Below are 15,368 nucleotides of genomic sequence, written 5' to 3'. Positions count from 1 at the left end.
GTGTGTGTAGTTCTGTTTGTCTGTTGCGAATTTTGGTAGGTGTGATGTTTGTTTATCGTATGTTTGAGTTTTAGTTTTAACCACCGGCTCAGGTGTGGACAGATGATTACCCATGTTTGTGGTTAGTATTTGAAGATCAACACTGCAATTTGGACAAACAAACATGAGCTCACTAATAAACGCCAGGGCGACAGCAAAGCTCTTCAACTCAATATTAGTCCGGTTTTAAGAGAGATCTTAGAGGGGGTGAGGAATTATCTCCGGTGGACGTCTGCTCACGTCTACCCTTGTATACAAGTGATTTATCGGTGCTTGAAAGCCGTCCAAGAGCGATAACTAAGCTTATCCTCTTGTGACAACCACTAGGCTATCTGTTTCTAGTGGCGCTGTGCCCCCCCGATCGGAGCCCACAGACTTTTTCCTTGCCCTTTCTCTCCAAACAACAGCTCAGTTGACTGTAGTCCGTACGACCAGCCTATATCTACTCGCCATCGAGTTCACCTCAAGGTGAAACACAGTTTGCCTATGCTTGCTTGCCACTACACACCTCTGATCAATTAGCCTATAATTGTATGTATGCACTCCTGACCGCTACCTGCTCCAGAGAGCCGTAGCGCATCGGGTGATGCACGCACTTCGCGCTGGCTCGTCTAACCATGAGAAAAACGGTCCTAAACAACGAGTGCTTTTAGACCGTCCCGTTTGAAGGACGGCGGTGCCGTGAGTTAAAACCTAGACAAGAACTGTGATTTTCTTCCTCTCAGCCTGCACTGCTCCAGCCCCACACACACACGGTGAGGTTTTTACACACACACGCAAGGCTGCAGCTGGAGCCGTGTTTCTACAGAGAGGTGATAGCAGTAAATATCTCTGGCTGCTTATTTTCAACTGCTATGTTCGGCCGCTAAGACCCTCAAAATCCGGCGATTTGTCCAGTACAAATCTTTTGCATTGCTTTCTATTCACACAGAAGCTCCACCTCACTGATGCCCTTTCTTTAAGGTCTCTTTAAACATGAGCTGTGCATGCTTGTATGGCACTTCCGTCCCTAATCAGCATACACAGAGGAAGCCAGCCAGGACTGAGTCCCCAGACACTGATTCCCTAGGTTTAACTATCCCCAAATGTTCATTAACCAAAAGGAAACGCAGCCGATCAGTTTCACAGGTAATTTTAGGATACCGTCAATCACAGATTCTGGTAAGGCAATGTCCAAATGTGGATTTGAAATTACACTTACCAGCTCTGAAGATATAGTGGTATCTTGCCGACAACGCCAATTTGTAGAGGAAACTTCTGTGTAGCATGCAGTGGAGTCACCGACTCAGGAAGGAGACACGGGAAGAGTCGGAGCTTTGATGTCAAACCACTGTGATTTATTTGGAGTTGGTACCAGAGTATTCACATCACAAATCCAAGAGTCAGAGGTTCTGACTCCACGGTAGAGTTGCCACGTCAATTCTGGAGAGCCTCTCTCTTGCCAGCCCATCTAACTGGTTTCGTAGAGAGTAAACAACATATTTGAGGAGATAGCCTAAACAGTGTGGGAACACAGAGCTACTTGCCTCGGACACTTATGACCTCGAAGATTTTACCTTGGAGTCCACAAATACAGAGAAGGAAGTGTCCCAGTGTACCCACAACACAGACCATCTGTATCCCAGTATTGACCGGTCACAGAATGGGAACAATAACATTATTGGCTAAGCCGCCTGTGTCCTTAAAGAAGGTAAACAGACATCGAGGTTTGTCCTGTATGTTACTAATTGGCGTCTTATGATAATTATTTCCACAACATTGACTATGGCCAGTACTTGCACGGCTTAGAACCGTAGTTACAGTAGTAACTATGACCAGTACTTACACAGCATAGAGCCGTAGTTACAGTAGTAACTCTGGCCAGTACTTGCACGGCTTGGAACCGTAGTTACAGTAGTAACTATGGCCAGTACTTACATGGCTTAGAACCGTAGTTACAGTAGTAACTATGACCAGTACTTACACAGCATAGAGCCGTAGTTACGGTATAGACTATGGCCAGTACTTGCACGGCTTGGAACCGTAGTTACAGTAGTAACTATGGCCAGTACTTACGGCTTAAAACCGTAGTTACAGTAGTAACTATGGCCAGTACTTACACGGCTTGGAACCGTAGTTACAGTAGTAATTATGGCCAGTACTTACGGATTAGAACCTTAGTTACAGTAGTAACTGTGGCCGGTGCCTAAAAGTGTCAGCCAAACGGCTGCCCACTAGATAATATAATATTGGGAGGATGAAATCCTCCTTAATGGCCACACATGCAGAGCACACAGCACACACAGTGAAGATTGCTCTCTGCATATCGTCCTAGTGCTAGGAGTCTAGTACTAGGAGCAGTAAATACAACGATATAGCGCTACTGCAACCATACCATGCGTTTACCGGGAGCGGGAGCGAAAGCACTGCCCTCACCGGCTGAGTTAAATAATGAAGCTTAACAGTACATGCAAGGTGTTAGCCAAGCGGCTGCTGCTAACAATCAAGCAACCAAGTCAGAACACAATGTTAAGACCAGATAATTAGCTTATAAGAAAGAGAACAGCCCACATAGAACGGTAGCCATGGTTACAGTAGTAACCGCACATGCAGAGCACACAGCACCCGCAGTGAAGATGTTCTCTGCATATCATCCTAGTGCTAGGAGTCTAGTACTAGGAGCAGTAATACAACGATCTAGCGCTACTGCAATCAAACCCTATGTTACCGGGAGCGGGAGCACTGCCTTCACCGGCTGAGTTAAATAATTAAGCTTAACAGCAAGGTGTTAGCCAAGCGGCTGCTGCTAACAATCAAGCGACCAAGTCAGAACACAAATGTTAAGACCAGATAATAGCTTCTAAAAAATAGAAAGTACTTACCTTACTCTCTGCATCTAAACGAAAAACGGGTTTAAAATATGACACTCTGGGCTTTCCATACTAAATTGAATGAGGGACGTAGCCAAAGCTGGGACTCAAATGCTAATGATAGCTCGGGCACAACGCCACAAACAGAACTTTCAAAAGAGCATTAGGGCAACTTTATGGGAGAGGAAGCGGGAACACTGTCGTCACCAGAAAGTCTAAGCCAAACAAAAAATAAGACAGCAATCAGGACAACTTGGCTGGGAGAGGGTGCGGGGACACAGCCATCACCAGCAACAAGCTGACACAAACCTGTCTGTCGAGGCTCTGCACAGCGCACAGCCGGCCACAGCTCCTGGAGGACGCGTTAACGACCCGTAGCTCCGACTGTCAGTCACGAAGCTGCACGCGGCCAGCTGCTTGCAGAGCAATCCCTCAGATCAAACGTTCAAACCTGAACGCTGTAGGCTACAAAAATGTAGCCACGGTACCCTCGCGCAGCGAGAAGATGAAAGGAACAGATCCTCTGACGACACCGGCCGACATAGCCGGTGTCACGTGGGTCACAGGTGACTTTGTTGTTATTGGTACTCGAGCTGCGCATGCGCGCGATGGACATATCCAGTGCTTAAAGCACCGCCTCTGGCGGTCAGTAGGGACGAAATAGAACAGGACGCGCTGGAGAGGGGGCGGGGCTTATATCCATGTAAATACTGTGGTGGAAACCAACTACGACCAAATTAACCTATTTTATTGTGATTTCATTGTAATACACGTTTCAAAATGATGCCGAAGTAACTAAATACTGATAACGGTTAGTAAAAACCATGCTTTAATGCTTTGACAAGTGTGCAGACAAGACGGCAGGCGAAAAACATTTTAAAATGCGTGTTTTGTGAATGGAGATTGGATCGATCAGGCTAAACTAACGTTGTAGCTGCTCCGTCCAAACTCACAACAACGTCCTAAAGACAGAATTAAAGCAGCGACTGTATTCGTCATGACACAGACAGTCTGTGGTTTGTACATCTTTAACTTTTGTCCAGTTTCTGAACAGATATGAGGAGCTGTGAGGAGTTGATTAAAGAGACGCACGCACGCGCACACACACACACTTTTGCATTTCAAAGTATTGCTTGTTCATACAGTTGGATGTTGGAGCTTCACTGTGCACTGCTGAATGATGCATATGCAGAGTTTGACCCTCGAAGGCTGTTTCTTCTGCTCTGAAATGGAATATATTACATATTAATAGAATTTTTGATTTTTAGATTTCATTTCGGATTTGTGAATAGGAGTAGTAGTAGATGGAAAACATACCAAACACTAATTATTTAAAGTAAAGTATTTCATTTTATATACGGTAATACTAAGGAGGCATAGGCCTGATGATACGATTATTGATATTAAAAAAGTGATTTGTTTTTTGTCATTAGAAAGTGAAGTTATTTATTTGTAAGATCCAAATCCTAATTTTTCCCTCAATGGCCTTTGTGCCCTGGCATGTGGCCTTTCCGCCCTGAAAAAATGTGTGACACCAAAGGCCAAATGGCCTTGCCCCTAAAATGACGAAAATCCAAGCCTGTTAACAACACTACTCTTTAATGTATTATCCATGCACAGACAGACCTAACATGATGTTTCTAGTACTGGATTTATTTCAGTTTTGGCCCAAAATAAATATTTATAATAATTCATATAACAATTACGTAGCATATTTGATCCTCAAATTAGAGAAGTATAATTCAAAGAAATTAATATTCTATATTCAACATTAGATAAACACAGAAGAACCCGTTCCAATTATATTTGCAGGTAAGTATGGCTAATAAGAATAATTAATTGAGTTAATTTGGTACAGATCAGTTGTAGCTTTTACAAATGTATGAATTAAAGTTTTAAGAATGTATAATCCTCCCTTTCCATGTTTTTACAAAAGTCTTTGAATATTTGCCTAACTTTTCCTTTTCAGATTGTTAAACATTTTGAGAATTGTTTAACTTTTCACTTTAAGATTTTGAAATGACATAAGGATTAATAGTTTAAGTAATGTAATTATGTTATCATGCCATAGTCTTTTGATTTAATATTGAATGAAGCGTAAATATAATCATATATTGAAGACACTGCAATTTTGCAGATTGATACAATCACAACAGTGAATTGTATACCTTAGCTGGATCTCTTAGGATCCTAAGTTTTAAATGCTTTTGACTAGTGATTGCCTTGAAGTAAATCTTGAAGCTGCAAGCTGGTTTTGATTTTATAGTTTGATAAAGGAGATTAACTAATGGTATGTTAAAACATATTAGTTTAAAATAAATGTTTTTGCTATTATGTATCTGTGATTTCATATGTGTTCATTATTATGCTTTTGACAAAAGATGCTCCAAACACTGACGAGAGATGATTTTTCTATTATGATTGACTGTCTCAATCATTGATTGAATGTTTCAATCTTATTGTGTTTCTCATTGATTTAAGTATTGAACAAATTATTATTAAAATATGGTTTTTTAGGTTATCACAATTGATAAAAAGAGAGGGACTGTTGGGAAATAATTTTAATAATTTGCCCTGCGTGTCCTCCTTCGACCTCTGACACAGTTGACCAACCTTGAGCAGCCGTTATCTCCCATAAGGAGGGGCTGCCCTAGCATATATAGTTATTGTTGATAGTAATTGTTGTGGGACACCTGGAACACATCCTTCTCGGGGTGTAGATGACCCAGAGCCATAAGCGACAATGTGATCCAGTGTCCTCAGCTGTTTAGTCTATTGAAGAATGCATGGGTGTCGCAGCCATTATATGAGGGTGGGACAAGTCCTCCCCACTTTTTCAAATGATTAGTTTAGACCCCCCCACTTTTACCATGTGGAAAGTCCGTGAATTGGTCTCTCCACTCGCGACACTTTGTAGAGCGTTGTGTCAGTGCTTCACTATCAAATCCATTCCACTTGCTTATTGAGAGAATGCCCAAATCAATGAAACTCCGTACCATGTTTTCACTGCTACTTTGTACCAAGGCAGATTCTCACATAGCGCGCTGTTGGGGCAGAAGTCACACTCTGGCGGGGGGGCTCTGAGGCCCCCCCTCTGCCTCCGCGCGTCCTTTTGTGAATGAGTCAGATTAACAGAGGAATAATTCAAAGCAACCAAGGTACGGTTATAACAAATATGCTGATTTAATGGCAAAAAGATACAATAACACAACATCACGAAGTAATCCGGATTACTCCGGCCCTGGTTCCTCCCGCCGGGAGATCTACTTACTTGTCTTGTCAGCAGGAGGAAGAGAGGACGAACCAAAGACAGAACAGGCTTACATACAAAAATAAAACAGGAGGAGCTGGGTCAGATGCTCCTCTTTTCAGGTCATCTCATTGGGAGATGCAAAACGATGGCGCGTCGTAGCGCATCAGCGCGAGCCAGCCGAGGAAGAGTCTTTTACCATTTAAGGTAAAACAGAAGCAATGGGTGTCCCGCACGAACTTTCCATTATAACAAGCTCGTCATCTTGTGGAAACCTCCACACACCCACACATTTTGCAGAGACTTCCCTCTCTGTGGCCCCCCTCTCCTATTAGTTCAATACACACACAGTTTCACATACTTTTGGTATCTTAAAGATATGTCCAAGATATAGTTTGTTTATAGTTGACCAATACAAGCAATACATATCAGTTACCTTAATATCAATAATAATGAGGAAAACATTACCTCTGCTCTCAAACAGCGAAATAGTAGAATATCAACATCTATAGAGAACGTACACTCATTTTTCCTTAGGATGTGTCACGCACACTCATTTCTCGTCGCCATATTCCAGAGATCTGATCTGTCTCCAAATAAGGACATGCCCTCGGTCATATCTCCACTTCTAACGCACACTCATTTTCACTTATCATATTTCCAGCTTCTCTTTAACAGACTGCTATTATTGATACAAAGTAATTAAATATACACATATATTTTAGACATGTATCGTTCCAGCTACTTGACAAGCTGTGTTTAGATAAGAATGTTTCCTCTCCCCACATCTTTAGTCTCCTGTCATGCAAACCTGCTCCTTATTTCACACAGAGTAATTTAAAACACATTTAAACCAACTACTTCACAATGTTGTGGCAATTTAGTACTCACAACATGAAAGAATGAAACAGAAATAAATCAATAAAACACAAGCACCAGTATAATTGAGCAGTTATTATACAGCCTATCGGCTCCTGCAATGCATATACACACTTTCTACTCTCTGTTGTCTATAGCATATGTCTATATAAGGATATTTCCTCTCTGTCCCCTCCACTTCTCCTCTCTCCAGCTTCTTGTTCATATAAACTGTTACTATTAAATACAAAGTAATTAAGTACACACATGAATATATAAAAACACACTTCTTATATATCAGGGGACATTAAAATGAATATACCAAAAATACGCTGTATTAAACTTTTCGCGGTATCAAGTTACTTCAATTTTCTCACAGCGCGCATGTTCAAGGAGTGTTGTCATAGTTGGACAGCTCAGATATGTTGTATGAAGCGATGCCGGTAGCAGAGGTAAGGCACACACACACCAAGTGTTCAGGACATTGTTAATACAGCGAAAATCAAAGCTGACGATCTCTTGGTTTGATATGTTTTCTCCCGCAGACAACATGGACATAAGAATTTTTTTTTTTTTTCAAAGAAGAGGAAAGTAAGTCTTCAGCTTGTAGCATAGGTCTTATCCCTGAACGAATACATTCAACTTTTTAGACACACAGAAACAGAGGGATAGCCCGGTGACCTAGCTACTGAATTTTACAAAGGAAAAATAATAAATCAATTCACTTTCAACATAAAATGTCTGTATTTTTGTTAACTCCAAATAATAAATCAGTACATCAAACAAACATACTCATGTCATAGACCATTTACCAGATAAACTTAACTCTAATACATACACAAACAAAGAAGCCAAGTTAACTCACAAAACATGAATAAATCCTGGGGATTGACTGTGAGTGAGTGTGGGGGAGGGGAGAAGTCTTTTTTGTCCTTTGTCCCTCAGTTTAGGAGTGTATTTCAGGGGATAAGGATGTGTGAAAGTAAAGTTGTAAAGTTCAGCTTTTCCAGTCCAGAGTGTGGTGTGTGTGTAGAGTGCTAGAGGAGGAGAAATTATATTGGTGTAGTGAGAACCACTTATCTGAGGGTGACAACAGGCCAGAATAGCTCACTGGATTGCAGGGTTAACTTGGAAGGGGAAAGTTGAATGTTTCCCCAACAGCTCCTGGGTTCAGTGGCAAAAACTCCCAAAAAATAGCCTGATTCAGCTGATGAAGTCCTCAAGAATCCACTTTTCTCCTTGTCCGATTCCGACTTCCTCTTGCTTCTTTCTCCCTCTTTCGAATGACATGCTGTCCTCCTTTTAACAGCACACAGGTGCCAATCATTCTCTTGATTGTTTCCTCCAGTTTCTCTCAGGGGTGCTTGATTAGCCACTCCCCTTTTTCTCAGGGAATCTGTAGGAGTGGGTTTACTTTCTCCCTGTCCTGCTACACTCTTCCCCCCTTGACAAGACCACGCTCAGTGGTCGCTGCAAGATTCGGATCTTCCCACTGACTCTTAATCTAGGAAGCCTAAGAAGTCCTCCTCCTCAGAGCTTTCCTGTAGAATATCCATTACTTTTTTCCGGTCTATGAGTTCCAAGTCCTCAGCACTTGGGTAGAAGGGTTTAAGGTTGCAGACATGCATTGTTCTCACATCTTGGCCTGTATCCTCCAAAACTACCTGGTAATTCAGGGGTCCAAGTTGTTTGACTACTAGCTTTTTTTTATATTTTCCTCCACATCTGCTTTGAGTTGTAGCAACTGCTGGACAACCTCATAAGCAGGGGTTTCAGGTGAAAAGATTTTCCCTTTCAGAATTTTGTCCAGTAGACTATTCAGCTTTCTGCCAATTTGCAGTTCTGCAGGGGTAACACCTGTGGTCTCTTGAACAGCTGAGTTTATGGCAAACCTGAATTCTGGAAGGTATTGATCCCATTTCCCGTGATTGTCATCCACATAAGAGGCTATCATACTTTTTAAAGTGCGATTTAACCTCTCAGTCATATTTGTCTGTGGATGATAGGCAGTGGTGAGCTTGTGTTTCACAGTCCATTGGTCACAGAGTTCATTGAAAACAGAAGACACAAACTGGGGTCCTCGATCAGACAAGATATAGTCTGGTGTACCCCATCTTGTGAAAATATCCTTCCTCAGGAATCGAGCCACCGTTTTCGCTGTAGCAGATCTCAAGGGGGAAACTCAACCCAGCGAGTAAAGTAATCCACCACCACCAGCAGGTATTCGTGTCTCTCAGGACTTCTTGGTAGGGGGCCCACAATATCAATACCGAGCATCTCATTAGGTCCTTTGACAGTGGTCTGTTGAATCTTTCCGGTTATTCCCTTTCAGACTTTGACAAACACGGCAGTTTTTGATATAGGTTTTGACATCTACCCACATTCCAGGCCAATAGGCTACTTCATAAAGCCTTTTATAGGTTTTGAAGATCCCTGCATGTCCACTTAAAGGGTTTTCATGATATTCTTTGAGTATCTCTTGAACCAGACTCTGAGGAATGTACAGCCTGTAATGGAAATGGTTTTCTGACATCAGTTTCTTGTGATAAACTATATCCTCAAGTACGCTAAAATCCTGTTCCATGGGTCTGTTTCCTTCCGCTAGCTGAGTCAAGATTTGCTCCACCTTATGATCTTTCTGTTGTTCTTCCCAAATTATTTCGAGGGATATAAGAATACTCTCATCTATTTTGTTGGAGAAAGAGACAACAACCAGAGTTAGGGGAAATCCTTGAAAGGGCATCAGGGGCACAATTTAGTTTTCCTTTTCGGTATTCCACGACAAAGTCAAACCTTTGCAATCTTAGTGCCCATCTGATGAGGCGGCTGGAGGTTTTGGTTGATGACAGAACCCATTTCAAAGCAGAATGATCTGTAATGACTGTAAATAGCTTTAGCTCCAGGTAATGTTGCCATCTCTCCAAAGCCCAAATTATTGCAAGGCACTCCCTCTCTGTGACAGAGTAGTTCCTTTCAGCTCTGTTTAGGGTTCTGCTGGCATAGGCGAGAACTATTTCTGTCCCAGTTTCCGTTTTCTGAGTCAACACCGCTCCAAGACCTATACCACTTGCGTCTGTATAGACAAAGAAAGGACAATCTGGATTTGGGTGTCCCAAGATATGCGGAGAGATCAAACTGGACTTCAGTTGATCAAAGGAATGCTGGCATGCTTGATTCCAGATGAAAGGTCTCTCTTTTTTTTTCAGGTCGTTCAGAGGCTGAGCAATTTTTGAGAAGTCGGGTACAAATTTATGATACCAGCCTGCTAGTCCCAAGAACCTCTGTACTTCCTTGAGATTAGTTGGTGCAAGGTAGGATCTTATTGCTTCGACTTTGTCAGGATCCGCACTGACTCCTTCTCCAGAGACAATATGGCCAAGAAATCTGATTTCTTTCATACAGAATCTGGACTTTTTTAGGTTGACTGTCAGATTGGCTTTGTGAAGTCGCTCCATTACAGTCTGCAGGCGCTCAAAATGCTGAGTCACAGATGATGAATAAACTATTATGTCATCAAGATAGACCAGGCAGATGACTCCCCGCAGGCCATCTAAGACTTTCTCCATTAGCCTTTGGAAGGTGGCAGGAGCATTCTTTAGACCAAATGGCATGACATTGAAATGATACAAGCCACAGTGAGTGACAAAGGCAGTCTTTGCTTTACTTTCTGGATCCATCGGTACTTGCCAGTACCCACTGTTTAAGTCAATGGTGGAGAAAAGGGAAGCTCCAGAAAGTGATTCGAGGATTTTGTTAATGTTTGGTAAAGGGTATGCGTCAGTTTCTGTGACAGCATTAACTTTCCTAAAATCTACACAAAATCGGTGGCCTCCATCTTTCTTTGGTGGCAGAACTACAGGAGATGCCCATCCAGAATGGGAAGGTTCAATGACTCCTGAAGTAATCATCTCTCTTAATTGTTCTTCCACAATGGTTTGCTTCACAGAGGACATTCGGTAGGCCCTTTGCTTGATGGGTACACAGTTTGTGGAATAGATGGTGTGCTTCAACACATCGTTTTTACCAGGCTGATTTGTGCAGACCTGGGGTTTAGACTCAAGGAGCTGTCGTAATTGTTTCTTTTCTCCATCTTTTAAGTTTGCATCTGACACAGCGATGTTGATGTAATCTTTGACTGCCAGTCGCACCGGTTCCAAAGAGAGAAAGGGTGGTGGAACGGAGCTTATTAGGGAAATACTTTGCCCTGGCTGATGCGGTGTTAGTTTTTTTTTTTTTAATATCTATTCCAAGGGATGTTGGCATTCCCTGGCTGGAAGGGGTAGATAACAGAGGGGTTGGACATAAAGCAATACTCTTTATCAGCCACACTAATTATCATTCCAGTATCTGAAATGAAATTTAGACCAAGGACCACACCATAGGCTAGAGATTTGGGCCCAAGGACAGCTATAGGGAGAGTGGCCACTTGATTTTGTAGATTCACAGAGAGGTTTCCCCATCCAATGGGAGTGGCTGCTTCACCATTTGCCATATACAAAGGACCTTCTTCCCATGGCTGGAGGTCGACATTTGATCCCTTTAACTCCATCCAGAGATACTCATGAATGAGAGTGTAACTGGCTCCTGTGTCAACTATTGCTTTTCCACGCCAGGTACCTATGGACATCGGTACAACTAGCTGTTGGGGACTAGAAGACATGTCCAGCTGATTGTTTGTAGAAGTTGAATTTGACACATCCAACTTTTCCTGGTCTTGGGGGTGGCTTGATCGTTCTTTTTTTTCCGATTTTACAACTGACACTGAACCATTTCCAGGCATCCCTTTTTGTTTGGAAAATCGCTGAGGTGCCTTAGGTGCTTGCTGCCGGTAGGGATTAGGGGAAGTGCCAGGGGAACTGTACTGTGGGCAGGAACCAGGAACATGGTTACCTTGACATCTCCAGCACACAACAAAGTGGTGGGGTTTATCCACAGGTTGACTAGAGGGGTTAGGTTTAGGAACAGGGTTAACAGTCCTAACACTCATTCGCTTGTTATATTCTTGCTGCTGTTCATGGTCCTTTTCTAGTTGATGACCAAGACGGACTAAATCTTCAACATTTTCAACTCGACCTCTGAGCTGACTGGCAAGAAATGGTTTGATGTTTTTCAGAATCATTTTCACAATGCTGGCCTCTGTGAGAGAGGGGTTCCATTTTTTACAAAGAGCTCTATAAGAGAAAGCAAAATCTCTGATGGGTTCCTTCTCCTTTTGACTTCTTGTTCATCTAGCTCGTCCTCATAATCTTCTGAGAGGAAAGCTGCAAGGAAAACGGTCTCAAACTGACTCCAGGAGGTTACTTTTTTATTTCTAGCGATTTCCCACCAATCACGAGCAGTACCAAGAAGTACAGTTCGGAAGGTTGCAAGAATATCCGTGCTCGATAAGGGATGTAAGGCAAGAAAGTCATGGCATTTTGACAAGTAGTTGAGGGGGTCGGGATCATCATCAGGCCCTCCAAATGTTGGAAAAGTTAACCTAATATGATCACCTTTGATCAGTGGCGTTTTCTCCCGGAGGCCAAGGGAAGCCAGGCTTCCCCTGTTTTTTCGGATTGTAGTTATAACTTAAATAAATAAATAAAAACACTTTGTTTTGTTTCTGTAATTCTACTTTCCTGTGTGTTCCTGCCGGACCGTCTCTCCGTCTCTCCCCCATTCTCATTGAGTATTTTACAAAGAGTGAAACAGCGCCCCTCTAGATGTCATGGTGAAACAGTAGATTGCATTCACTGTTGCGAGAGGAGGCCAGCAGAATCTAGCTTCCCTTGGTGAAAAAAAATTGAGGGATTAACCAATCAGATGAGGCCCACGTGATGCCCCTGCCAACCTGTGATTGGTCAGGGCCATGCCAGGGGAAGCCAGCCGCCTCTAGCTTCCCTTCAGGGGCGGCTGGCGGCTGGCGATTTGATTGGACACTGCCATCCAATCACATCAACATCAATTTGAATACTGTAACTGTCATCACCGCCGTTAGAAATGATCAAGCAAATGAAGCATTATGGAGGGAGGAGATTTGGCGTACTTAATTAAGCATAACTTCACTAAACTTCCGCTACAGCAGCAACTAAAAATTAAAGCAGATGGCAGGACAACGCCCACACTCGAGCTGTGTACACAGAGGAATAAGGGATCTAATCGGACGTTCAATGAGGACAATTATGTCCGCACGGAGTGGCTAACTGGAAGCGCTAAACTTCAGCGTCTATTTTGCTGGCCATGTCTTCTTTTTGACAAGGGTTCGTGCTCCCTGAACAATCCTTGGGCAACTTCAGGATTCATCGACCTTGCCAACCTGTCACGGGCAATTGAGAGGCACGGTAAATCTAAAAATCATATAGATTGTGCTGTGAAATTAAAGCTTTTTGGACGCGTCAGGATTGACGAGGCTCTGGATGTAGCAAGAACCATTAGCACAAAGAAGCACAACGAACAAGTAAAAAAGAACCGGGATATTCTGAGGAAACTCATCATTGCTGCCCTGTACCTTGCACGTCAAGAGCAAGCATTCAGGGGACACAATGAGGCCGCTGGCAGCTCTAACAGGGGCAATTTTGTAGAGCTGGTACGTGCATTTGCAGAGTTTGACACTGCACTCGCGGAGCACTTGGGATCGTCAACAGTCTTCAGTGGTATGTCAAACACCATACAAAATGACATAATTGAGAGCATAGCTCGTTGTATCCAGGATGAGACTGATAAAGAAATACACATTTCTCCTTTCATTGCTGTACAAGTGGATGACACATCAGACATCTCCAATAAGTGCCAACTCACTATCATAATCAGATATGTGAATGAAAAAGGCAGTGTGTGTGAACGTTTCCTCGGCTTTTTTGATGTCAGCTTAGAAAGAGATGCAAAAGCTGTAACATCAGTTGTCATGAGAGCCATCGGGAACTACAGCCCAACAAACAAACTGATTTGTCAGACTTATGACGGAGCAAGCTGCATGAGTGGACAGCACGGTGGCGTTCAGGCTTTAGTGAAAGCACACTGCCCCAATGCGCTATTCATCCACTGCTATGCTCACAAATTAAATTTGGTTTTAGCACAAGGCACAAACAACATCCAAGCAGCCAAACTGTTTTTTGCCAATCTCGATGCCTTCCACAATTTTTTCTCACGTTCATGTAAGAGATCAGCACTACTGTCTGAAGTTGATCGAGCTGTGCGTGTACCAGGGGGTTCTGCTGTGAGGTGGAATTTTAAAAGCCGCGCAGTACACGCCATCCATGAAGGACGCGGGTCGCTCTGTATCGCTTTTGACAGGATAATGACAGAGCCGGGATGGGACAAAGAGACCATTGCACAGAGTGCTTCCTTGAAGCAAAAACTTGAGGATTTTGACTTCACCTTCCTGCTCGGGGTCTTTCAGTCGATTTTCGGCCTCACAGAACCACTCTTCCAGGTTCTGCAAAGCAAGACGGCGGACATAAAAAAATGCCAGGATCGGATCATGAGCACTCTCAGCGCTCTCAAAGCCACAAGAACAGATGAGACATTCAGTCGCATTTACGATGACACGGTCAAAGCAGTCGGCGATCCTGTGCCCCGACGTAAACGACGTCGCCGCGGCTGGGACGACCTGGAGCAAGGGTTTAACCAGCACCAAGAAGGAGACGAGGAAACGGTTGTGTCTTTCCGGCGTCTTTACTTCCAGATTGTTGACGGCATAGTGTTGCACATGACCCAAAGATTTGCAGATATGGAGCACCTGCACTTTTTTCGGATACTGGAACACACATCATTCACATCGTTCTGCAACCCTGATGCATTTCCCAGCAGTGAGCTGGCTCAGCTGATCAACACGTATCCATTCTTTGATGAGCAGAAGTTAAGGAATGAGCTGCACACGCTGTACAACAACAGGTTGTTTCACAAGCCACCAGGAGAGCTGATACAGCTTCTTATTGAGGATGACCTACAGGGCACACTCTCCGAGGTCTACAAGCTGCTCCAGCTCATGCTCACGATACCAGCCACCAGCACATCAGCAGAGCGCTCCTTTTCCTGTCTAAAAAGGATCAAAACGTATCTGAGGAACACGTGTGGACAGGACAGACTTGTCAACCTAGCCACAATATCCATTGACTCTGTTGTTGTGGAGGACCTAAAGGCCGCTGGGAAGTTCTATGACATTGTTATTGACCACTTCGCTACCATGAAAGACAGGAGAATGGCCTTCCTCTTCAAATAGGGTGAGTGAAATGCACACCCCTTTCTCTCTGTGCATACCTGTTGCCTGAACTGCCCGTGTAGCTATGTGTGCAATTTCTGATGTGGTTCTGTTGGTTATTGTGCATTGCTTGCCTGGATTTAGCTGCAGGTGTTCAGTCTGAAGTAGTTGTTTTATTGCAGTTGTTTAATTA

The sequence above is a fragment of the Gymnodraco acuticeps genome, unplaced genomic scaffold, assembly GCF_902827175.1.
Source record: "Gymnodraco acuticeps unplaced genomic scaffold, fGymAcu1.1, whole genome shotgun sequence".
Taxonomy (NCBI): Eukaryota; Metazoa; Chordata; class Actinopteri; order Perciformes; family Bathydraconidae; genus Gymnodraco; species Gymnodraco acuticeps.
The sequence above is the reverse complement of the archived record's forward strand: the minus strand, read 5'-3'. Positions refer to the sequence as shown.